This window comes from Sus scrofa, chromosome 1 (assembly GCF_054392235.1).
Source record: "Sus scrofa isolate SSC_HxYL_T2T_F1_AM1 chromosome 1, Sscrofa_HxYL_maternal_Yorkshire_Landrace_v2.0, whole genome shotgun sequence".
NCBI lineage: Eukaryota > Metazoa > Chordata > Mammalia > Artiodactyla > Suidae > Sus > Sus scrofa.
In genome coordinates this window covers 160,810,623-160,835,292 of record NC_139383.1, presented here as the reverse complement: position 1 = coordinate 160,835,292, position 24,670 = coordinate 160,810,623, and the positions used below count along the sequence as shown (strand labels likewise).

The 24,670-nt window shown below is 42.2% G+C and overlaps 1 long non-coding RNA gene across 1 annotated transcript in view; it reads right to left on the bottom strand.

The window, feature by feature from the left end:
* The window catches only part of LOC110261590 (uncharacterized), a 45,025-nt gene extending 22,830 nt beyond the window's left edge, over window positions 1-22,195 (bottom strand). Inside the window, exons 1-2 of the long non-coding RNA XR_014815801.1 lie at window positions 22,098-22,195; window positions 21,881-21,948 (exon numbers count right to left, since the gene is read on the bottom strand). This is a non-coding gene — a long non-coding RNA (uncharacterized LOC110261590). The remainder of the gene's footprint in view (window positions 1-21,880; window positions 21,949-22,097) is intronic.
* Window positions 22,196-24,670: the final 2,475 nt, after the last annotated feature.

Here is a 24,670-nt window from a genome sequence, read left to right as displayed (position 1 = left end):
TGGCAGTGTACCAGCCCAGACCTCCCAGTTTTCAGATGTGTTCTCCTATCAGCTATGCCATCCACATACCTCTTTGCTTAGCCAACTCCTTCTTACCCTTAAATTCAGCATCTCTCTGCTGAGCACTTTCTCTAGGTGTTTAGGCTTTCAACAAATATAGGATAATTAGTGACTGAAAACTTGGTCAAATCTTACCATGGAGAATAGAACTAGAAGCATAGATATCTAGGGGGGGTGTAGGGACATAAAGTTGGGGGGAGGGAATGATGTCTTCAAAGGGATTCAGTCACCAAGGGAGAGTGAGAAGAGTCAGAGGCAAAATACAAGAAGATGTCTGTTTAACATGCAACAATATTGAATGCTTCCCAGAAGATGGATAGAATATGGTCCAATAAAGGACTTTGGAATTCAGCAACAAGGAATTGTGAGTAGCCTCTCACAACAGTATTAGAGATTCAACAGTATTAGAGGTGGTTGTTTAAACTATTTTTCTACTCTTCTCTTGTGCCTCTGAGACGTTCACTTACATTATTTCCCACGTGCTATTGAAACCTACCAAAGAAATTCCCAAACAGCCATATAATTTCTTGTAAACTCATCAGAATTAAAGGAAAATTGTCAACTTGGACCCTGTAGTCATGATTTGGGATAATTTACTCAAATATGTCTTGTTTGGGTTTGTTTTTTTTGTTTGTTTTTTTCAGAAAAGGGTTTTCATTTTTTTATTTATTTTTTTTAATTTTCAAAAGTGATGCATTTTATTTTATTTTATTTCCCACTGTACAGCAAGGGGGTCAGGTTATCCTTACATGTATACATTACAATTACATTCTTCTCCCCACCCTTTCTTCTGTTGCAACATGAGTATCTAGACATAGTTCTCAATGCTATTCAGCAGGATCTCCTTGTAAATCTATTCTAGGTTGTGTCTGATAAGCCCAAGCTCCCGATCCCTCCCACTCCCTCCCCCTCCCATCAGGCAGCCACAAGTCTCTTCTCCAAGTCCATGATTTTCTTTTCTGAGGAGTTGTTCATTTGTGCTGGATATTAGATTCCAGTTATAAGTGATATCATATGGTATTTGTCTTTGTCTTTCTGGCTCATTTCACTCAAGATGAGATTCTCTAGTTCCATCCATGTTGCTGCAAATGGCATGATGTCATTCTTTTTTATGGCTGAGTAGTATTCCATTGTGTATATATACCACATCTTCCTAATCCAATCGTCTGTCGATGGACATTTTTTTTTTTCAACCAGGTTGAATCACCATTGGGTTCCTCTGGCAGGGCTGACCCCCTCTCCAGCTGGTTCTTCAAGAAGTAAGCTAAAGTATAGCACAAATGTCTTATTTTTACAAATTTGAAGTGCCAAAAATATGTGTCTTGGATTTATATCATTGATTTGTCCTAGCACATATGGCCTTGCTGGACAGCTTCTTGTGCATGATAGGAGCTGGGTGGGGCTGGAGCCCTTTGTATGTGCTTTGAAAATGGAAAGATACTCTTGAGAGATTTCCTTCTTTTCTCATGTCTTAATTCCACCATTCTTTGGCTTTTCCTCACAGTCACTGTGGTTCACATGCAGATCCCATGTTTTAGAATCCCAAGTCAATCTTTTCCCTGAACTCTGCTTTGCTCTCAGCTCTTCATCGCCCCTTCACACCCTCCACATGACGTGATGCCCCTCATGCTTTCCCAGGCTTTCCATGTCACTTCTAGGAACTGTGGACAAGACTGACTCCCTCATGCCCCTTAAGAGGTTCCCGTCTATTGATGGCTGTTATTCAATAGTTACATCCCTTCCCATAAGAGCAACTATTCCCCATTGGCTGAATTTGGGAACTTGAAGCCCAGTATGCTTGTATAAATTTTAAATTGAACTCTCGGGGGTTCTTCTAAGATGCTGCCAAACTTGCCTGTGGAAAGTAGTCTCTTTAAAACCTGCTTTAAATTCAGAGTTTTGTCCATTATTGTTGTTTATTGCCTCAAACTATCTTTAAGCAAAAGCATTTTTCTTGTATGAATAAAAATTTCAAACACTTTAATGGGGACATTAAATCCAGCTTCACTTGGTTCTCCCAACTGCTACAGGTTTTTGCAGAAAGCCCAAACTGGAGCAAAACTCTCTCTCTCTCTCTGCACTTTTATAAACAACTTATTTATAGAAATCTATGAAATAAAAGTCTCCCCCCTCCACTTGGCTTATGTGGCCAAGGGTGATTTATATTTAATTATACTGATTCAGGTTGTGAGACCTAGACTCCGTAAGTGTCAAGTTTCACTAACTCTTGTCAATGGGAACAGCGACTGAATTCTAGGGTGATGGTTACATGGGGTGTGAGGAATGAGGTGTGTCAAAATATCATGTGGGTTTTTAATGTCTTTCATTCCTTTTCATTGTGCTTGTAGAAAATAAATATTATTCTCTCTTTTACAACAAGCAGCTCATCATTTTTCTTTTGGAATTTATACCTATGATCATTAAAATTTCTTACAATTCCAAAATATTAGTTATGTCAGCTCCAATTCAATATTAACTGAGAAGTCACAGTTACTGGAAGAAAAGAATAAAAACCTTCTGGACTTCTCATGAGAATAGCAATGGTAGAAGAGTTTTCCAAAAGAATATTTTTGAGAGCAAGTAACCATTCTTAGCTCCTCACATAGCCCTAAACTAGAAGACTTCAAAGCCTCTCAGGGCACATTTCACATGCAAAATGCAGGTAGCAACTTAAACCCTCTGGTGTCCCATCAAAAGAGGATGCTGCTCTAGACTTTCAAAGGTACACAGTAGCCATGCGGCTTTCCTAAGAGATGATGATGCCAAACAAGGCTAAAAGTCACTAAGAACCAACACTGTGACAAATGAAATGCATCACATGTCCTTCACTCAAAGTTACCAATTATAAAATGGAACTGGAGTTTCCATCATGGCTCAGTGGTTAAAGAATCTGACTAGGAACCATGAGGTTGCAGGTTTGATCCTGGCCTTACTCAGTGGGTTAAGGATCCGGCGTTGTCATGAGCTGTGGTGTAAACTGCAGACACGGCTCAGATCTGGCATTGCTGTGGCTGTGGCGTAGGCCGGCAACTACAGCTCTGATTGGATCCCTAGCCTGGGAACCTCCATATGCCACGGGAGCAGCCCTACAAAAGGCAAAAAGGCAACAATAAATAAATAAATAAAATAAAATGGAACTAATTAGCCAAAACCAAAATCTTCTAGACTTTTCAAGCCTCACTTCAGACTTCTTCTTCAGCATTTTTGTTTATATTCAATTTTTTCCTCCTCCTTCTCAACCCACATCTGCCTACTTCACATTCCATTCCCATTCCCTTTTGCTAAAGCCGTGAGTCCTTCCCCTCTGGCATTAAACTCTCTGGTGTCAAGGCCCACTGTGCAATGACTGACAATATTGCTAACAGGGAAATACCTCAACCACACATCCCTTAAGACCTGTAGCTCCTGGAGTAATGGTCCCAAGAGGCCTCAGCAGTACCTGTACCTGTACCTGTATGTGCGGAGAGACCTACAACCATGCGTTGTAAAGACCAATCGTGTTATCACCATGACAACACATAACTTCAGGCACTGCTTTTTCCATGAACCGAGTAAAACATAAAAAGTAAGTGCACACATCGTTCAAGCCACTAACTTTCGAGCTACAAAAGTCGTGAACAGTTTCCTTTTTTTCCTCCTCTATTATTTTATCAACTCAACATGATTGCTGAAGCAAACCTGTCCACTAAATCTTGATGTGAGGCAAGAATAAATGTGTGTGACTTTTACAGCTGTCAGAATTTAATGCTGTTCAGAAAATGCAGTCTTTTTTTTTTTCAGGCATAGTGGTGATTATAGATAGCCTTGAAAGAATGCTCCTTTTATTTTCTTTTAGAATTGCTACCTCCATGAGATCTGATCTTCTTTCACCATAGCCTGTCTTAGTGTCAGCTCTGCAAATGCACGTAAATAAATGAAACCTTCTATGGTTTCCTATCGGAGACAGCAATCAATGCAGAAAACCTCCCTACCCAAATATGAGAATAATGCAATCCTAGTTGGAGAACACACAGAATTGCTAATAACCCTGAAAATAAATTAGAATTCATGGAGGTGGCTGTACTGCAAACAAGACAGATGGCAATCACCCATTTGAAGGAAATTCTCAGGGATTCGTTAATGGCCTAGAAAAAGATACAGAAAGATCATATCATAATTGGACTAAAATCTTGCTGGAAATAGGATTGAGAATATACTTAATCAGATCTATCAATACCATCACATAACATGGCTTTTCTTGGTGTAGGCTATTTAGCTGATTGTTTGTATTAGATGATCATGCTCAGCAGTTCTCAGTAAATTGCTCTCTGTGCTTTTGCTTTATCACTGAATGTTCATGTTATTTACCAGCAGAAGCTAAGCTCCTCATCATGGGAAAGAAATTGGTCTTGATACTATTTGATGCCAAAATTCACTCCAAAAAGTTTCACTTTCCATCAGCAAAGGATGGACCATAAACATTCTACACCTGGTGACCGTGACTCCTACTCTCTAGTTAAATTTCCACTGGATAAAGGACAGTCTTCTATTTGCAAGGTCACTTGATAAATGTCCCTGACTCACTCCTTGGCCAGCAGATGACAACAGTGGTAGAAAATGAGAGTGGGGAACAGGAGAATGTAGTGGGCTGGGGGCAGAGGGGCAAGGACTCAGAAGCCCCCCTCCCTGACTCACTGTAAATGGTATCTCATGGATCACAGCACTGCCAGGACCTGCAGAATGAATGGTCTCAAACTTCACCTGGTTTGCTAATTCCCCTAACTCTGTTCTAACTGAGCCTCTCAGGTTCAACACTGAGGCCTATCGGCTGTTACTTCAGGGGGAAGGAGCAAGGTTACCAAATTCAGAGGCTCAAGTGAGACCTTCCTGGGGGAACTACTGGAGTTAATCCTTATAGGACAAATGAAAATTAGTCAAGGTCTAGGCTTTCTCTAAAGAGAGAACAACATATACAAGGCAAAATGAGAGCAAATGTGCTGTAAACACTGAGCATGGGGGGGGGGGGCAGAACATGAGATCAGGGATGTAACAGGGGCCATGTGGAAGAAGCCCTTCTGGTCCATGGGAAGGAGCAGAGATCTGTCATGTAGGCTGGCGATTCCCCCTCTAGGGACATCAGAGCACTCTGATAATCTGATAGGAAGCTCAGGTCTCTGTCCCAAGAAAAAGGTCAGACACTCATGCACACTCACTTTCTGCCCCATGGGCCTGTCAGCTGGTCAGCCCTGGCCACAGAGCTCTGCTCCAGGAATTAGGAAGCCATCGTAAGATCTCTGGCAGGAGATGGGAAGGATCAGGTCTGGGTTTTGGCCATGTCGGTTCTGGCAGGAGCCAAGGGGAATGTCTGATACTGAAGTAGGTCCAGGGACCAGAGAGCCAAGAGCTACTGTCTAGTCCAGGGATGGTGACGTGTGAACAGAAGCCTCGGCAGGGAGCATGGAGGGCAGCGAGCAAAGCCCTGGGAGTGGCTAAGGAGTTGCCAAGAATTGCATCCAGCAGGGAGGAAGGAAGGGGTGCCCACAGGTGTTGGTCTTTGGGAAGGAAGAAGTGGAGCCTGTCTTGGGCGTGTGGAGCTGGAGGTCCTGGCAAGCTGTTCCCAGAGAGATGCTCAGGGGCAGGAGAGTGGCCAGGCCTGCAGCTCTGGAGGTGACCTGGGCTGTGGACACAAGTCTGGAAGTCACTGGATGGAGGGACCAGTCAAGCCCTGTGAACAGATGAGTCCAACAATGGAAAAATAAACAGGCACTAAAGCTCCCAGAATGAGCAGATGAAGTGCATCCATGGAGGAGAATGAATTAATTTTGGAATTTTAGCTGTTTTTGGTACTTGCAAAGCAGGGGCTAAGAGAAGGAAGGAAGAGGTGGAGGAGAGAAAAAAATATTGTGATAAGACAGAGGCAGACAATAGTCTATAGTAGGGAGAAAGCAACAGGATAGGAATGAAGGAGGACAGGTTGGAGAAGGAAGTGGAGGAAAGAACGTGAATTAAAAGCTCCTGGGTGCAAAGGTTCAGAGACAGAAACACATAGTGGATCAAAACCACAAATGCATCAATATGCACCAAGAGGCAAGCAAAAGAGCTTTCCCAGAGAAAGACTGAAAGAAGCAAACAAAAAAACTCGAAGTCAAAAACATTCAAAAGGCACAGAACCTGGAAAGAAAAGCAACCAGAAACCAATACTCTTGTATTTGCATTAATGGCTCCTTATAGATTTCATCAAAATGATATACAATCATCTATCAGGTACTAGCATGATCATCTATTAGATAATATTAGAGTGAATGTTACTATATCATTGTCCTAGCTTTACAAAACTAGAAACCCGCAGAGGCTGAGTGTTGGGCTCAAGGTCATTTGTCTAGAACACGGCAGAGTTACAACGTGTGCTCAGTGTTCCTCAGAGTCCAGGCCACCTGCCTGCCAGTAATGCAAAGGAAACGGCTGGAAACGGAAAGGAAACAGCACCAGGGAGATCAAATGCCTGCCTTTCTCTTCTTCCTTTTTAAAACACACTTAGCCTGGAGTTCCCATTGTGGCTCAGCGGTAACGAACACAACTAGTATCCATGAGGACGTGGGTTTGATCCCTGGCCTCACTCTATGGGTTAAAGATGCGGCGTTGCCATGAGCTATGGTGTAGGTCACAGATGCAGCTTTGATCCAGCGTTGCTGTGGCTGTGGTGTAGGCTGGCAGCTGTAGCTCTGATTCGACCCCTAGCCTGGGAACTTCCATATGCCACCTATGTGGCTCTAAAAAGCAAAAATAAATAAATAAATAAAAATAGTTTTTTTAAAAAAAACACAGCCAAAACTTCTAACCATATATATACCGAACACATGCACACACACACACACACACACACACACACACACACACTGAATAAAACTGATGCCAGGAGATAAAGTAAACATTGAAGGAAAAGGAAAAGAAAAAGTTGTTAGAAATGCATTTGTGTTTGAAATCCTGATGCAGTGAAGTTTACTTTGTACTGAGGAAGACTTTCATCTGTTGACGAAGCGCATTAAATATGCCTCGTACTTGCCTGAGTGTTAACAGAGCCAAGCGACCCGCCGCCAGACTCTATGAGTTGCTTGATAATGATGGCACATCAGGCTGCACACCGTGCACTGCTGCTGAAAATAAACTACCATACGAGGGCCCAATAGGAAGGATGTCACACAAGGTTTTGACAAAACATTATTAACTCTCATAATTTGTTCTCCATAAATAAACTTGTAACGTGTCAAAGGTAAACACTCAATGACTGAAGATGAGTAGGAAACTATTTTGCACTTTTTAGGGTTCCTGAACACCTGATTTTTAAACCCAAGTCATGGTGTTTCCATAAAGGATGAAATCAGAGACAGACTGCCTCAAAAAAAAAAAAAAAAAAAGCGGCAAGCAATTCTGCATAGTTTCAAGAGTCCAAAACTCTTTACAATAGAAAATTAATCACCAAATGTGTGTGTTGTGGTTTTGCTTATGTGTGTGATCTCAAAGCTCTTCAAGGCTTTCTCAGTGAGAATCAAACTCAATTGGCAGGGCCCAAGTCTTGTACCATGTTCTTAGAAACAAGGCTCAGTGACTTAACCTCTGCTAGGGCTGTAATCAGAAAAGTGTTCTTACATAAAAAGTCAGGCTTCACATTATAAGACTAAACAGAAGCACACTCTTTGGATTTACAAGTGTACTTCACAAATAGAACAAAAACTATTTACTGTGTCCTTTTTATGTGCAAAGAACTATGCTATACACTCTAGGTGATACGAAAAAGCAAAAGATTTCATCTCTAACCTCAAAAGAATCATGAACAGGAGTTTCTGTTGTGGTACAGTGGAAACGAATCCAACTAGGAACCATGAGGTTGCAGGTTCGATCCTTGGCCTTACTCAGTAGGTTAGGGAACCGCCATTGCCATGAGCTGTGGTGTAGGTCACAGACACAGCTCAGATCTGGTGTTGCTGTGGCTGTGGTGTAGGCTGGCGGCTACAGTTCCCATTAGACCCCTAGCCTGGGAACCTCCGTATGCCACACGAGTGGCCCTAAAAAGACAAAGAGACAAAAAAAAAATCACGAGCAGAGAACAGATGGGTGGCTGCCAGAGGCGGCTCTGGGTGGGGGTGGAAGGGGAGGTAAAATGGTAAAGAGGGTCAAAGGTCCAAACTTCCAGTCATAACACAAGTTAAGTCCTGAGGATGGAATACAGAGCATGGTGACTACAGTTAACCACACTCTACAGTACATTTGAAAGCTGCTAAAAGTGCAGATCTTAAAAGTTTTTTGGTTTTTTGGGGGGTTGGTCTTTTTTTTTTTTTTTTTTGTCTTTTTAGGGCCACACCCATGGCATATGGAGTTCCCCAGGCTAGGGGTCTAATGGGAACTGTAGCCGCCAGCCTACACCACAGCCACAGCAACACCAGATCTGAGCTGTGTCTGTGACCTATACCAGAGCTCAAGGCAACACAGGATCCTTGACCCACTGAGCCAGGCCAGGGATCAAACCCGCAACCTCATGGTTCCTAGTTGGATTCGTTTCCTCTGCGCCTTGACGGGAACTCTTCTTTTTTTTTTTTTTTTGTTTTTTTTTGTTTTAAACAAGTGGCTGCACCTGCGGTACATAGAAGTTCCCAAGTCGGGGTCGAGCCACAGCCACTGTAGAAGCAACGCTGAGTAGTTACACTGTGAGCCACACAATAAGTCCGATTTTAAAAGTTTAACATCATGAGAAAAAAATGTGTCACTCACTTGGTGTGTGATGGGCATTACACTGGACTTGTGGTTACTTTATAATACATGCAAACATGGAACCATGATGTTGTACACCTGAAGCTAACATAATGTTCTATGTCAATGACGCTGCAATGCAAGACATCTCACACGTGTTACAAAAAGCATTTAGATGAAGGATGCTCAAGATACAAGGTTCAAAGAGAAATAAAATAGGACAAGAAAAGTTAAGGTCATGTTTCTAGTGATTGCCTCTGCTCTTTTTAATCTGTGTTCACTGCATACTTCCCAGCCTCGGTTCTGCTAGCTGTTAGGGGCTGAGGAGGCGTAAAGGCAGACCCAGCTGATAGCCTGTGGTCCCTGTAAAGACCCCAGGTATTAGCATTCTTTTATCTTGATACTGGTAATCTCTACTCCAGCTCAACAGGCATCTCTCCAGTAGAACCCCACCTGTTAAGAACAGCCTCCATCCTCCCTCCCGAGCTCTACTTTCTGGAGGGAAGGGTGATTACTCAAAGAAAGATAATCTAAAATCTGATTAGGCTACCCTTTACACATCCACAAAGATCTACATCCTGGGCCAGAACCTGGGTCAGGAATATGCCCTTCCATCTCAGATGGTGTACCTCAGCTCACTTACCGAATAGCTCAAAAAACAATGTAACAGCACCTTGTAAACTGCCAAACATTCTCCAGATGTGAAGAGTAGTCTCTGCTGTACAGAAAATGAGCCTGATGGACACAGACCCAACCCCCAAAGACCCTTCACCCTCATGGATCTTCCATTTGCTTAGATATAAGATCAGGATGATGGGAATTTCCCTGGTGGCCTGGTGGCTAAGGATTTGGTATTGTCACTGCTGTTGTGTGGGTTCTATTCCTGGCCTGGGAACTTCTGTATGCCCTGGGCATAGTGAGAAAAAAAAAAAAAAAAAGATTGAGTTCCCACCATGGCACAGTGGGTTAAGAAACCAAATGCAGCAGCTCAGGTCTTTGTGTAGATGCAGGTTCTATTTCTGGCCCAGCACAGTGAGTTAAAAGGATCTGGTATTGCTGCAGCTGTGGCATAGGTCAGTTCAAATTCAATCCCTGGCTCAGGAACTTCCATATGCCCCAGTTGCAGCCATAAAATAAAAATTTAAATTTAAATAAATTTTTTTAAAAGATGGAGCTGATAAGGAGTTGTAAAGATTAGATAGCAAAATGTTTACAAAGCATCTAGCATAAAGCCTGGTGCAAAATGGATTCTCTATTGTTTTCTCTTCTCATGTAGGCCCCAGAACGTTTTGCTCACTGGCTTTCTGATTGTCAACGTTTATAGCCTTCCAGACATAAAGCAGGGACCAGCTTTATTTCAGCACCCTCCCTTCCTTGGCATCTCCAAAATAAACATGGAGCTCTCTTGGTTCAGTGCTATGGAACCTAAGTGCTCATAACATGGAAACATAGAGACAGCATCAAAATTTTCAGGCCTCAACTTGCTCTCTTGAGGACCCCACTGCCATAGCCAGAGGATAGACTCTTTAGGATGAGTCCCCAAGACTCTGAAATCCTCACCCTCATCTACCCCAGGTCACCCCATAGTGTAGGGTAATCATGGCTCTGAAGGGTGCTGGGGTCGGGGAAATGTGGAAACCGATCACTGGTGTGTCCACAATCTGTGTGTCCTGAGAGGGAAAGACAGCCAGGTGTTCAACATCCATCGCTTAAACAGACGCTGTTCACAGGTATGCTGATGCTAATTCTGAAACTTTTGGGATTTTGAAGGGCAATCAAAGACGCTGGGGGAAGATCTGGCACCATCCCTAACTCCTGTTTCCCAGATGCAGAGCCTGGTCTCAATCTAATTGGGAAAATTCATTCCTAACTACACACTAAATCAACTCTCCTGCTATCTGTCCAAGTGGTTCCTCAAAAAATACATGTCTTGGAAATACTGCACATATTAAAGGTATAATTTTTATGGGCAAGGGTACATTGTGAATAATACTGTGAATAATATTGTGAATTATAGAATCCCAAACCAAAATGTGACTCTGGGAATAATTTGGCAGAGGTATGAAAATTTCCCTCAGTGTTGAGCTTTGTATTTTGTAGTCATGCATCACCCATTTCTCTCTGGGTAATTACAACTTTGTTTGTCTCATCATTACCAACCAAAAGTCGCTCTTCTTTAATTGGATATTAAACATGTAGTCACAGTCCAGAGAATGCATAAATGCTTTTCATAATGTTGGTCATCTGGAGCTCCAGTATATTAATTTCTGGCACAGCATTTGAGGTTTGATTGAAACTGCAGAAGTGACATTTGTATTTAGTTGATTTGAAGGATTTGTAGGACCAAGGACATTTGGAGTTTATCTTCAGCAATGAGCACCCAGTTGCCTTTCTGGGACAGGAGGCAGTGACCGCAGCCTGCCAGACAGTCCGCAGCCCACTTCGACAATGTCAAAGCACAATATGGCTTTCTGAGCAAACCAACAAGACGGAGATAGAGGAAGGAGTAAGAAGCAAAACTGGTTTGAAACAAATTAAGCTGGGACACTCTATCAAATGGTTATGGTAAACTTATTTCTAAAACCTGATTTGGATGTGGTCACAGTGCTCAGATGAAGATGTGGATTTGTATCCAGTGAAGAGGGACTAGGAAACACAGAGATGGCAACAGAGAACCTAAAGGCAAGGAAGCCATTGCTAATTACAGGTGGCTCAGTGGACAGTGAAGTTCAGTGAAGCAACACCAGCCCCATAGAACCAGTGAGGCACAAGGGACCTTTCCCTAACCCTGAGGTCTACTCGCCACGTGACCATTGTGGGGGCCCCAAGTACAAAGGGCACTAACAGAACCCACCTCAAGATCACACCGTTGGACAGTGAGTGTGACCCAGGTTCCCAGGCCACACACACACACACACACACACACACACACACACACACACGGCCCTCCCTCACTGATATCCCAGGGTGATAAAGTGTGCGAATGAAGAGAGACAAGGAAAGACATTTAGTCTCTGCTTTACCCCCTGTTTTACCTAGTTTTCCAGGAATTCTCGTACCATTCACTATCTAAAAGATTCTATCTCTAATTTTGCACAACTCAAACCGAGGCTGGAGCCACTCTCGTGAAAACACTTTGCTTGGAAGCTGTTTGACTTAAAACTGTATTTCCCAAAGTATGTGGTGTGGAGCTCATGTCCTATGGGATATTAATTGTTGTTATTTGGGAGAAAAAATAAAGGTTGGATGATATCAATTTATGAGAGCAAAGACTGCTTGTCTGTCTTGTTCACAGCTGTTTTCTGAGGTCTGGTGGAAGACTTGACAAGCTCTCAACTAAGTATCTGTTGTATTAATAATGATCAAAACCCAGAAAAACACTAGAATGAAATTACATAATATTAAATATATGTCTTTATTAAAACTTTTCTCAGAACCTATTAATTAATAAGGTACATAGTAAACCTTTAAGAAGTAATCAAGTTGGCATATTTCCCAACTATAATGTACCACAGAAACCTTTTCTTTCAGATTGTCTGATGAGACTAGTATTAAACAGAGCATACTAGGAGTTCCTGCATGGTACAGCAGGTTAAGAATCCGACTGCAGGGGCTCAGGTCACCACAGAGGTGTGGGTTTGATCCCTCGCCCAATGCAGTGGGCTAAAAGGATCCAGTGTTGCCTACAGTTAAGGCACAGATCACAGCTGCAGCTCAGATTCAATCCCTAGTCAGGGAACTTCCATATGCCATGGATGTGGCATTAAAAAAAAAAAAGTAAGTAAAGAGAGTGCACTAAATTCAAGGGATTTAAATTCCAAGGACTGTGCTTCTCTAGGCAAAATACATACACCATTTTTAATAGTACCTTGAATAGTGATGATTAGCTCTGAAGCTACATGCTTCCTAAACAACATCCTAAAATTATCTTTTTTGTACATAAGCCATTCCAGGACTGTGTCAACCTATAGACAGAAAAAGACCACAGAAGACCATGTGTGTCTGCGCGTGTATATGTGTGTGTGGTGTGTGTGAGTACATGTATGTGTGTGTACATCACATGCCTATGGGAGTCTGTGTATGTATGTCTGTGTGTCTGGTGTGTGCATGTATGTATGTGAATGTGTGTATACATCACACGCCTATGTGTGTCTGTATATGTATGTGTATCTGTGTCTGTTGTGTGTGTACATGAGTGTGTGTATGAGTGCATACATTGCATGCCTGTGTGTCTGTGTGTAATTGCTGTTTTCACTTCATTGTCCTTAATGAATCAACAATGAAAGTAAATGACATCTACTGGTGAGTAGCAACCAGAGCTTTAGAAATGCTTTCTTTCAAGATACTGACCGAAGGGCAGGATGTATTGGCAGGGTTGGGGGTGGCACTGGGCCATACGGAGAAAAGCTCTGGGCTGGAAGAAACAGGATTCCAACCCAGTTCTGGCTGGTTGGTGGTAAAGCCTGAGGCGAGGCCTGCAGAGTTTCACCTTCTCATCTGTGAAACACAGCAGCCCAACTCCATGATGTCGTCCAGCTGACCTCACTACTCCAAGGTTCTGATCTCCACTCCCTATTTCAACAGCCACATCTGTGATGGGTTAGAGACATGTCCCCTTAACCCTCTGGAATGCCTGTTTTTGGGTATATACCAAGAATCTGACACAGTATAACCTTTTTTTTTTTTTTTTAACAGAGTAGGGCAGGATCTGGGTAAAAAGTTTTGTCACATTTTCAAATGATAGCTTAACTTCCTTCAAAACTATCTATTGAAAATTTTTTAAAAAGACGTATTTCTTCGATAGAGAATTATAGAGTTTTTCAAGTCAGCCTATCTCAAGAGGATCTTCTTTTGAAATCTAGGCAATAGCGGTATTCCTTTCCTGCCAAATTCAAATGCCATTCTGCATAGAGTGAAAAGATTACCAGCTGAGTTATGAAATTCATTTTTTTACTTATGAAAAGCCTCTTATAAAAAATTCAGAACTATCTTCAGCTAATTTGAATTCATGGGACCTGCACAGTTCATATTTAAAAAATAAATAAGTAAATCCAGGAGGAAGAGAACTCATTATCCATACTTATAATCGAGTCTTAATGATGATAAAACATAACCATTTCAGGGATTTATTACCACATCAAAAGAAGCAGTGTGGGTCATGCAGCAGTTACAGCTGGGAGACAGTATCCCCAGCGTGGAACCTGGGTGCTGAGGGTGCAACCAGGACCAGCACTGGCTGCCAGCAGCAGGAATCTCCAGCACCCCATCCACCACCCCCAGCACACACCTACTGACTCACATCCTCTGGGTCTGACTGTACACGCCTAACTCTGACCATGGCATACATTTCTGCATCCTCTTCTGTCTGAAACACCAACCTTCCATCTGACTCCAGCCTCAGTGCTCAACTGGGGCCCAGCCAGGCCACCACAGTTCTTCCTTGGAGGTCAAAGACGATCTATTCTCCCTTCTAACGTCACTATGGCCCACCAGCCTTGTGATGTCACTTGCTTTTGGCAAGTCATAATCTCTCTGGGCTTCAATTCTGTCATCTGCAAAGTGCGGACAGTAATACACAAACTGATTTCAAGGACCGAAATGGTAAATTCAAAGCACTCTACAAATTTAAATTGTTTTTTCCTTGGATCCTTAAACAAGCCTGATAATAGCCCTTTAATCTAAGGGACTCTAAAAAACTGGAAAATTACTCAGAGAGCTGTGGTTCTCTCCGTCCTAACGTAGCCAGTGATGCAGGGCAGTGAATGTCAAGTGTAACTTCCAACATCAATCCCAACAGCCTTGGGAAACGGGCAGCTCTGAGGTCACTCAAGGCCCTTGAAGAAAGCCTCCAGCAAGTAGGGACTGGATGATGAATTTGTCCCCGCCCAGGACACTGCTAGAGGCCTGAGGCTGGGGCACAGGGACAGGATGAAGGGAGAGGACAAGGCACTGCCACAAGCCTCAGCAGAAACGCTGCCAAGTGCCGAGATCCACCAGCCTAGCGATTGCAGGCTGCAGCAGAACCGAGCCTTCAGACATCAGGAGCTCTGCCCTTGCCTAGGGCCTGTCCTGATTCATTAAGAGGTTGATGATCTGCTTTTCAGGTTGGGAGGTGTCCCACTGTTTCCTGACCTGCCACTCTGAGGGTCTTAGAAGTCCCAAGACCGTCTGAACACCTGTGGCTCACTCTCACTATCAAAGTATTCGGAGGAACCCACTTGCCACCCACCTGCACCACTGGCTCTGGGCTCAGGGAAAAGGTGCCTGCCTTCCCTGTTCTGTCCTCAGAGACAGCCCTTCCCTCTGAATTAGAGCAGTTCCCTTTTTCAGAAAAGAATTCCTCCATGTGGGGGAGAGCTCAGATCAGTAAGGGGTGGGATCCCAGAAAACCCTGCCTTTGTGATGCTCTACTGGGTCTGACTACTTTTCCCAGGCCCCACACAGCAGAAAAGAGACTAAGCCCATGCTTGTGGTAGAGCAGGGCATCCCGCCCACCTCTCCAGAGGTTTTCTGGACAGCGACGTGCCAGGACTATGGTCACAGGTGTCCCCACCCAGACTCTCTTCTCAGGCAACACCTGGGATTCAGGCCTGGCATCCTCTCCCTGGCCAGCCCACCTGTCCAAGAAGAGGAGGATGCTGAGGTGTCAGCCTGAGGTTGGAGCCTTCTCTTCTTTCAGCATTCTTCCCCTGTTTTGCTGTTCCTTTGTCCTCCAAGCATTTTCCAGGTGGTGGATTTGAACACCTGCCCTTACATATCCATCTTTTCCAAAACAGTGCCTCCTGCCCTGCAGTTCTGTTCTGACCAGCCCTGTGTCTCCTGTGTCTCAGGTCTTGTCGTGGTCAGTCCTGGTTCTGAGGACTGACTGGTCGATAAGATTTAAATCTTAATCAGGGCTCGCAAAACAAGGCCTCCTGAGACCTGCATCTTGCTCAGGGCCATTCCTCACACTCCCAGTGACACTTCAGTAAGGTGGGCTGAGATATTTTTATATCAGGGTGGCGGATTTGCACTAAGCCACGCATGTTCACACAGCCCCTGTGATGAACGCCTCAAGTTCCTGAGAAAAGAGCAGAAAACTTCCCATGGCAGTTAAGTACTGAGAGAGGAAAGGCAAGGGGCTGTCCTCTCAACCGCCATGGGCATTTCATTTTCACCTAAAAATAGATGTTTAGAAATGAAGGGAAGATAGAACATATTTTAGGCACTGTTAGAATAAAGAAACAATTGGAAAGAATCTTACAATTTTCTACCAGAACACAAGAAGAAAACTAAATGTTTACTTCCAGACATTACAAGATATGACGGTATTTAGGACCCAAGGGTAAGAATTTACGGTAACTGTTTTATTCGAAACCAGCTGGTAGAACGGTCTACATTTGAATTCCAGAACTTCACTGCACAACTTTCTAAGAATAACACACCTCCAGCTCCACAATCGTGGATTTAACAGCAGCATGAAACCAGCTCAGTGGCAGGTAGACTTTTCAGAGGAGGAAGCTGACACTGCTGGCCATGTTTATACTCCAGTGAACAAAAGCAAAAGGAAGATTTCTGACTCCTCTGTTTCTTGACTTGTAGATGATGTTTGTTCTGTGGCTGATGACACCTGAGTTGTGGTAGCCTTCCTAATAGAACCACCTAACAAGTTCATTTAATGTTTCACATTTCAGGGAACAAGTCATTTTGAAACCTCTGTGGATCTACAATGGATAAACTGCGAGGCAGAAGACAGAAGGCTAATTACTAGGTTAATCTTCGGTTTTGCAAATACAGAGGAGGGAAAACAGGGAAATGGATGAGATGGAAACTCAGGAATTAATCAACAACAGATGTACATTAAGTTCAATCAGAGGTGGTGGGTTATGTCCACAACTGTCTGTCAGGGGGAGGGAGTCAGTTCTGATTATTAATTTACTTAAAATTAATTCAAGATACAAACAGCTGCAGTTCAGGCCCACAGAACAAGGTTGATGGGAAGATGACAGAAAGTCATGAGGCTGGGGGAAGAGGCTGAGTCCACAGAGGGGGCTCTCACCCCTGCCACACAACAGACCCTCAGGATCACCTTCCCTCCACATTCTGAGCTTACAGAATGGATTTGCTGAGAGCATTTACAACATTCATGTTCTTTTCTTACTTTGGTCCTTTGTTAATTTCACGTCACCCACAGTCTCTTGCAGGGGAGGAACCAAACCCAGCTCAGAATAGGGCTGGGCTGGTCTCACCCAGCAGGTGAAATGAAATGAACCCCGCCAAAATGTGAGGAGCTCTGGGGATAACTGGTTCATTCACTTACTCTTTCATCCCATAGATAATTCTGGGAGAGCCTGGATAAACCCAAATCATCAATCATTGCCATAAGGAAGATACTTAAAACACTGTCAGAGCTTCCAGAATGGAGATCAACAAGGAGGTGATATCGGACCTCACTTATTTCCCACTCCCTGAAATCCTTCTGGATGTCACCCTACCCCTAGGCCACCTCTGCTCATTCCTTTTTCATCTACTTTCAGAGTACCCTATCTGGAGCACTTCATCTCTGACAAAGCACTTATCAGCTCCTACTGTAATTATTTTAACATGTCCTCAGGCCCTTAAGTGGCCAAATATACCATGAGCTCTCTGTGGGGAGGGAAATGTAAAATGAATCTTGCTTTGCTACATGCCCAACACAAAACTCATCACACGATAGGTCCTAATTCGTTCCTTGGATACATGAATGGTGGAATTTGTGAGTGTCCCACCTCTCTCTCTCTCTATCCACCTTCTCTAGGCTCAAACGGTAACTTACTAAAGGGTCATCTTAAACACTGACTTTTTAAAATTATGTTGGTCATAAGATTAACACCTAAAGAGTAATTTATTCTCTAAAATTTTTTTCAATTTAAAGTGAATGACTTCAACTTTTCATTTTCCCAATCAGCTTCCTTTTCTTAAATGTTTGCTGATTTTGCTAGCTGATGTGTGTGGTCTTCTGAGAACCACCTCCAAGTTCACCATAACGCACACCTCTTATGCTCAACCTCCCAGGCCTACAGACCACCTTTCTCTGCAACTATGGTGGCAGAAACAGGCTCCTAGCAGATGCAGACTGAGGACAATGACAGTGCCCCACACCAGCTGCCCCTGCATAGGTCTTGCTCTCTGAAAGTGTATGGTTTGCTGGGAACTTGCTCACAGCAGCCCCTAAAGAGGGATGTGTCACTTGACCAGTGGCAAATATGAGCCAGCAGACACACAATCCCCTCTTATATGGCTCAGATAATTCTGAGGCACCTTCTACAAGGCTGCTCAGGTTGGCCTAGCTCCCCGAGTACACAACAGTGACCAGCTTGGTAAAAACAAGCTTGGATTGGCTTTCCAACTACCTGATTCTATTTCCCAGTCCCTGTTCCTGTTTAGGAACCACTTTCCATAAGACACCTCCTGTTTGCCAGCCCTGGTCTCAGCTCTGCTTAGGAGAACCCAGTCTAAGTCACGCCAAAAAGGGAGCTGAACCTCCCCAGTGGTTTCCACAGTTGGGACACAAGTTTCCAGTGCCCTTTTCTTTTTTTCTTTTTTTTGCTTTTTAGGGCTGCACCCGAGGCATATGCCAAGCTCCCAGGCTCGGGGTTAAATCAGAGATACAGCTTCCAGCCTCCACCACAGCCACAGCAACAAGGGATCCAAGCCGTGTCTGTGATCTACACCCCAGTTCATAGCAATGCCAGATCCTTAACCCACTGAGTGAGGCCAGGGATCAAACCCGCATCTTCATGGATACTAGTTGGGCTCATTTCTGCTGAGCCACGACAGGAACTCCAGTGCCTTCTCTTCAACAATTTCAAAGCAATTTTTCAAAATAAAACTCCATTATCAATATCCTTCCAGTAATTTCCCAAGCTTTTTTTCCTCTATGTTTCATCATGTATCCAAAGTCCCAATGCAAATTATTTATGACAAAGGAAAAAAAAACTATACTGCTATCATTAACTGACAAAGTTGAGGGTTGAGAAGAGAGAATGTATGTTTAGTGGAGAATAGAGCAGCCAATCTTGCACTTCATAGTCTTGGAAACAATAAAGGAAGTTTAGAATTAAAAAACAAGCCCCCCAGGTCTTTCAATTACCCTATCATGTGATTGCTGTCTATTAGGGGAAGGGTAGGAAGGAGAGAGGCTGGGAGGATAGAGATTCTCCTCAAGGCTCAACAAGGAATGAGGGCTCTGTGGTCCTGTGTGCTGGGGAGGGACTTGCAAAAAACCCCTTAGCTTGCACAAATTATTTCTTCTTAGTTAAGCTGACCTAAGCAGGTTAATAAATATCACCCAATGCATTTCCCAATAAAAACATGCACTGTAAACCATGTTTTCCCAGGAGGGAGAGACTTAAGCAGATGGTCCAAGAGAAAGCTGAAAGAGGGTCAAAGGGAAGCAATATAGCCATGCTGTGAATGTTGTCTGAATCTTAGAAGAGAATGAAAACCAAAGATCAGGAAACACTCCCATCCTTAGACTTGAGTGTTTCCTTAGTTTGCTCTTTGGAGCCAAGTGGGAATCTAATCAACTTTCTGCAGTAGAAACAACAAGTCAGGCACAAGGAACTAGGCAACAAATCAGCCCTGCTGGCAGGAGGTCAGAGGGCATGCTCACTGGGTGTGTCACCTCTGGGTGGCACCACCCCAAATGACCAAGCCACACCAGCCAGGACCATCTGAGGTCGCCATGCCCAATTCAAAAGGATTGCTGGTTGTTCTTATCCTATGTGGGGATAGGTTCCTGAAACCTCCAGTTCAAGACCAGCAACACACACACACACACACACACACACACACACACACACCCTGGCCCATGGAAGGGAAACAACACATATAATCAATGTCTGTGTTTGAAGGTCTTATATCCGAGGAAACTGTCAAAATAAGGCAGTTTTTCAGAAGTCTAAACATCCTTTTTACCTTTTTTACTTCTTTCATTAACTGTGTTGTTTTCTCCATCTTTTTCAGGACATTTTCTTAATAAAGGGTCATACTAGATGCAGATTTATTGCTTACAGAAACAATTATATACTTTAAGTATAAAGGATATCATAGCAATAAAGAAACAACTGGTTTATCTAATTGTCTCTCTACTCTTTATTCTGCCCTTAGGTTAAAAAAAAAAAAAGGAGGAAAGAAAAGGTATAATCCATTTCTTTCTTCACAAATCTAAGGAAAATGCAACTACTTCATTAGATGAGACACAGCTGTCTCCACGTAGCCATGCATTTTCTTTCCTTCTGGAACTCAAACTCCATAAACGGGACTGTGCTATAAAGAATTCAGAAGAATAAGTCATACTATTCCTATTTGTCACCAATTTTTATAGCTGAATTGGGAATCAGAAAAGAAGAAAATGCTCCTTTGCTTTTATATCTCACTCCACTGGCATTTTTACCATTCAGGTATGGTTCAACGATGATAAAGAAAAACTACACATAAGTTCTTTCCAAAATGATGGTAAGAATTTATACATCAGTACTTTTCAGTTTTTCAGGTGTTTTCCATCTGCTAACCTTGTTTTTCTTAAAACCAAATAATTTTCCCAAACCATCTTTAATCTAGGACTTGATCATCAATATAGAAAACCTAATTATCTAAATGACAAACAGTCTTTGATGGCAATGCCAGACTCTACTGGTTTAATTAATGAACAGAGAACATAAACAAGCTTGTTAACATGATTTCCCTCATTCAAGTAAATGACAGCACAGTCCGCCAGCAGGAGACAACCAGAAACTAAAATGTCCTGCATTCCAACGTGGTTCAAGCACTGTCCTGAGATAGAAAAGGACAACCAAGGAGTTTACAGTCAAGCAGAGAAAAGACACACATATTCAGGTGTGATGAAATATAATGAAAATGTGATGACCTTATGTAAGGGAAACTCATTTTTTAACACCATATGAATTTCTAACCTAACTGACTTAGAATACCAATTGCCAATAAAAAGGGGTGTTTGATCCTGGTTCCCAGAGAGTATCAAGGACCTCAGTAACTTCTGTGTAATAAAAAGCCTTTTCCTGCTCCATGTCACCATCCTGGCAAAAGCCAGAGTGAACACATTATCTCCCCCATCCTCTGAGGCTGATGAAAGGCCCCCCCAGTCACAAAGAGATACCACCCTGCACAGATGGAGGCTCATTCTCTTGGAAGAAGCAATTACTGGCCAACTGGTATTGGATGCCCTGACACAAGCCGGTAATTATTCAGAAATATAATTGCTCTGGACAAAGGAAAGACTAATAGACAACACAAAGCTAAGATGATGAAGAAAAACCAACTGGTCTTAGACTAAGATGGATGATTTTCCCTAGTTTTTTCTTGGGAGGAACTGGAAACAGCATCACAGCCCCACAGCAGTGCAAGCCTCTTTAGAGCCCTACAACACGCCAGCGGTTTCCCAAGTTTCTGTCCATCTTAAATACACACACACACACACACACACACACACACACACACACTCATACATGTGTACAGCTACAATTACGCCTAGGTTAACTGAGTAAACATCTCTATGTCTGATCCTATAGTAGAGTTTCAGTCAATCTCAATAACATTTTGATATCTTCATAATATCCTGAATTAAAGGATCTCCTTCAGTCTCTGTTTTAGCCATTTTTGTGACTTTGTGAACACAGATTAACATGAGCAATGAAGAGTCTGGTAAACAGCACCCTTTTAACATATTTGAATTTAAAGACTCATTAAATTCCCACAGTACATGCAGGAAGAGAGAAAAATCTGAATTAGTATGTGGGTAGAAACATTTTATTTGAAAAACCCCATTTGTGGGAACAAACCTCTTTGAAGTCAGGAAGTAGAATGTGAAGGCTTCCTAAGTACCCTTCAAGCTCCGCTGGTCTTACAACAGCTGAGGACTTTTTGTCCAGATCCTTCACCAAGTTTCTAGGTGACCTTTGAGAGTTTAGCAAGCCACCCTTTAAAACCTAGTGATCAAATATCAACAAAGACTTATGAAAAAAAACTGTAATTACAATGTATACATGTAAGGATAACCTGACCCCCTTGCTGTACAGTGGGAAAATAAAAAAAAAAAAAAAAAACAAAGACTTACGATACTGAAATCCACTTTTATCCAGGATAGGAAATACCTGATCCAAAGTCATCCTGCATCTTGATAATCTAAAATTATAGAATATGATGGAACAGCTGTCATATTTTTAACCAAAGCAGGGAAAGCACACAATATACTATTTTCTTCCTGAAGGGTTACTGGTTTTTTGGAGGGCAACTGGTGCCTTCAAACGCCCAAAAAATAAATGATAAAGTACCTCTGATGCCACTCCTGAGGTTTGTCCCTTTGTCCTGTGATGCATGGATTTGCAAAATAGAAGCCCCAGGAAAGCCACAAGCACTGACTAGGGAGTAGATGTTGCTGCCATCAGCAAGGAGAGAATGAAAGATACAAATATTAATGTCAAAACCCAGATTCATTATGCTGCCTGACCAAGGGCTTCTGCCTAAAAATTAGTTCGCTAAAGAAAACAGGGTTCCAATAGGAAAGCATTTTCAGAAGTGACAGGTTATTTTTTTAACCACAGCCAGTTTCATGCAAATAGAACACCAGGGGTCTCATTGGTCTAATGCCCACAATTATCTTTCCGGGAAAACATGGATCCTTTTTTTTTTCTTCAAAATTAAAAAAGCTTTTTGCTGGATATGTAATTTTTTTGCTTTTATTTTTCCCTTAGGGCTGCACTTGCAGCATATGGAAGTTCTCAGGCTAGGGGTCAAACTGGAGCTGCAGCTGCCGGCCTACATCACAGCCATAGCGACATGGGATCCCAGCCATGTCTACGACCTACAGCAATGCCGGATTCTTAACCCACTGAGTGAGGCCACGGATCGAACCTGCATCTCTATGGATACTAGTCGGATTTGTTTCCGCTGAGCCACAGCGGGAACTCCCCAGATACATAATTTTTTTCAGCCATCTCAAAGCATGCGGAAGTTCTGGGGCCAGGGAGCAAACCACGCCACAACAGTGACAACACCAGATCCTTAACCTGCTGAGCTACCAGGGAACTCCAATGAATACATAAACTGAACATAATCATGATAAAATTTTCAAGCAATACATAAAAGTTGAAATAAGTACAAGTGACCTAAAAAGCCACCATTCTCAAAGAACCACTGTTAACATATGGTGGACATATTTCACACATCTCTCTATACACTCACATATGCAACAGATGAACACACACAAAAGGAATTACATCATATACGATGGTTTTATGTGTCTGGCTTTCCCCCTCCAAACTCGTTGTTTGTATTTTCAAAAAAAAGACAAAATACACTTTGCAAGTATTTTTCTAGGTCATCACTTGTCTAATTTCATTTCATATGTGGTATTTTTCTTTTATAACTTCTGGATTTCTGTCTTAGAAAGCTATCCTTAGTTCCTAGTCATTTAAATTATCTTTTAAGTCTTTTTAATGTTAAGTTTTGAAATCATCTGAAATTTTGGTTTTGTGTATGAGATATGAGCTTAATTTTATTTCCATTAGTGCTCTAAACATTTGTTAAGGAAATATATAAAAATTTTTTTGAAATGCTAACTTTGTCACATATTAAGTTCCCATATATCTGTGATCTATTTATGGTTCTCTGTTACTTTTATCCTATTTGGGTCCATGTAATACATTTTAATATCTGGCATTATTTTCTTTTTTATTTTCAGATATTTATCTTTCATAGGGAGTTTGTATCTAATTAAAAATGCAGTTCTCATTAGGTTTAATTACCTGTACAAATTCTAGAGGAATTTGATTAATAATGTTCAGTAGTTAAACATTCCCATCCATGAACAAGGTAGACATTTGTGCTTGTTCAAAACATTTTATTTACCCCTCAAAATTTTTGTGATTATTTTTCATCTTGATTCTTTATTAAAGCAATTCCTGAATATCTCATAGCTTTTGTTATTATTGTGAATTAAAACTTTTACATTATTGTGAATTAAAACTTTCACATTTCCATGTTTAGCTGGTAAGTACTAATGATTAAGAAACTATTGATTTTTATGTTAATCTTACATTCATTTTTTTAATTCAAGCTTTCTGAATTTTCCTTTTATAAAATCCTATCTTCAGCCAAATGAAATATTTTGCTTTTTCTTTTCATTCTTTAAGAAGCAGGAGTGTCCAGAATGGGTCCAATATTCATTCTGGGGTCTCTCCCTTCCCTCAGCAAGAGTGGCTGCACCAGAGCATAGTTGGAAGCTTCCTCTCTGGAGCTGAGGTCACTGTAAGGCCCACAGGGACCAAGGTCCACACCTTCATCAGGATCCCCAGATGCAAGCCAGCCAACTGGACTTCCCAGAAGCTGCTGGGGGCACTTGTCAGTCTGCATCCAGACCACTTGGTTTCAAATGGCCTTTGTATCCTCCCACTGATAAACCTACTCTCTCACGTTCATCCTCAGGGAAAAGGATTCACAAAATAGGAGAGTCCCTCTACTGGAATGCAACCTGTGCCCATGCCCAATAGATGCCCCAAGTCCATTGCAGCTCTCCAGGATGAGAAACTGGGGGACTGCATGCATCTCTCTTACAAATGCTCGATTTTGAATTTTCCCTTTTATCAATAAAACCTACTCTTTAACTAATGCTATGAGACAAGGGGAATTCATCCTCAGCCTCCTCTAGGACAGGAGGTAGCCCAGAAGGGGTCCTGCCATGAGGATGCTTTATTTTCAAACCTGTATAGCAACTGTTTCATTTTTTTTCTCCTGCAAAATTTAGTAGAATCTCTAGAACAATTATATTTTCATTTATTTGTTCATTTTCAGTTATTCATCAAAAAATAAATAATTTTGTCTCTGGTTAGAAATCACTCTGACTTTA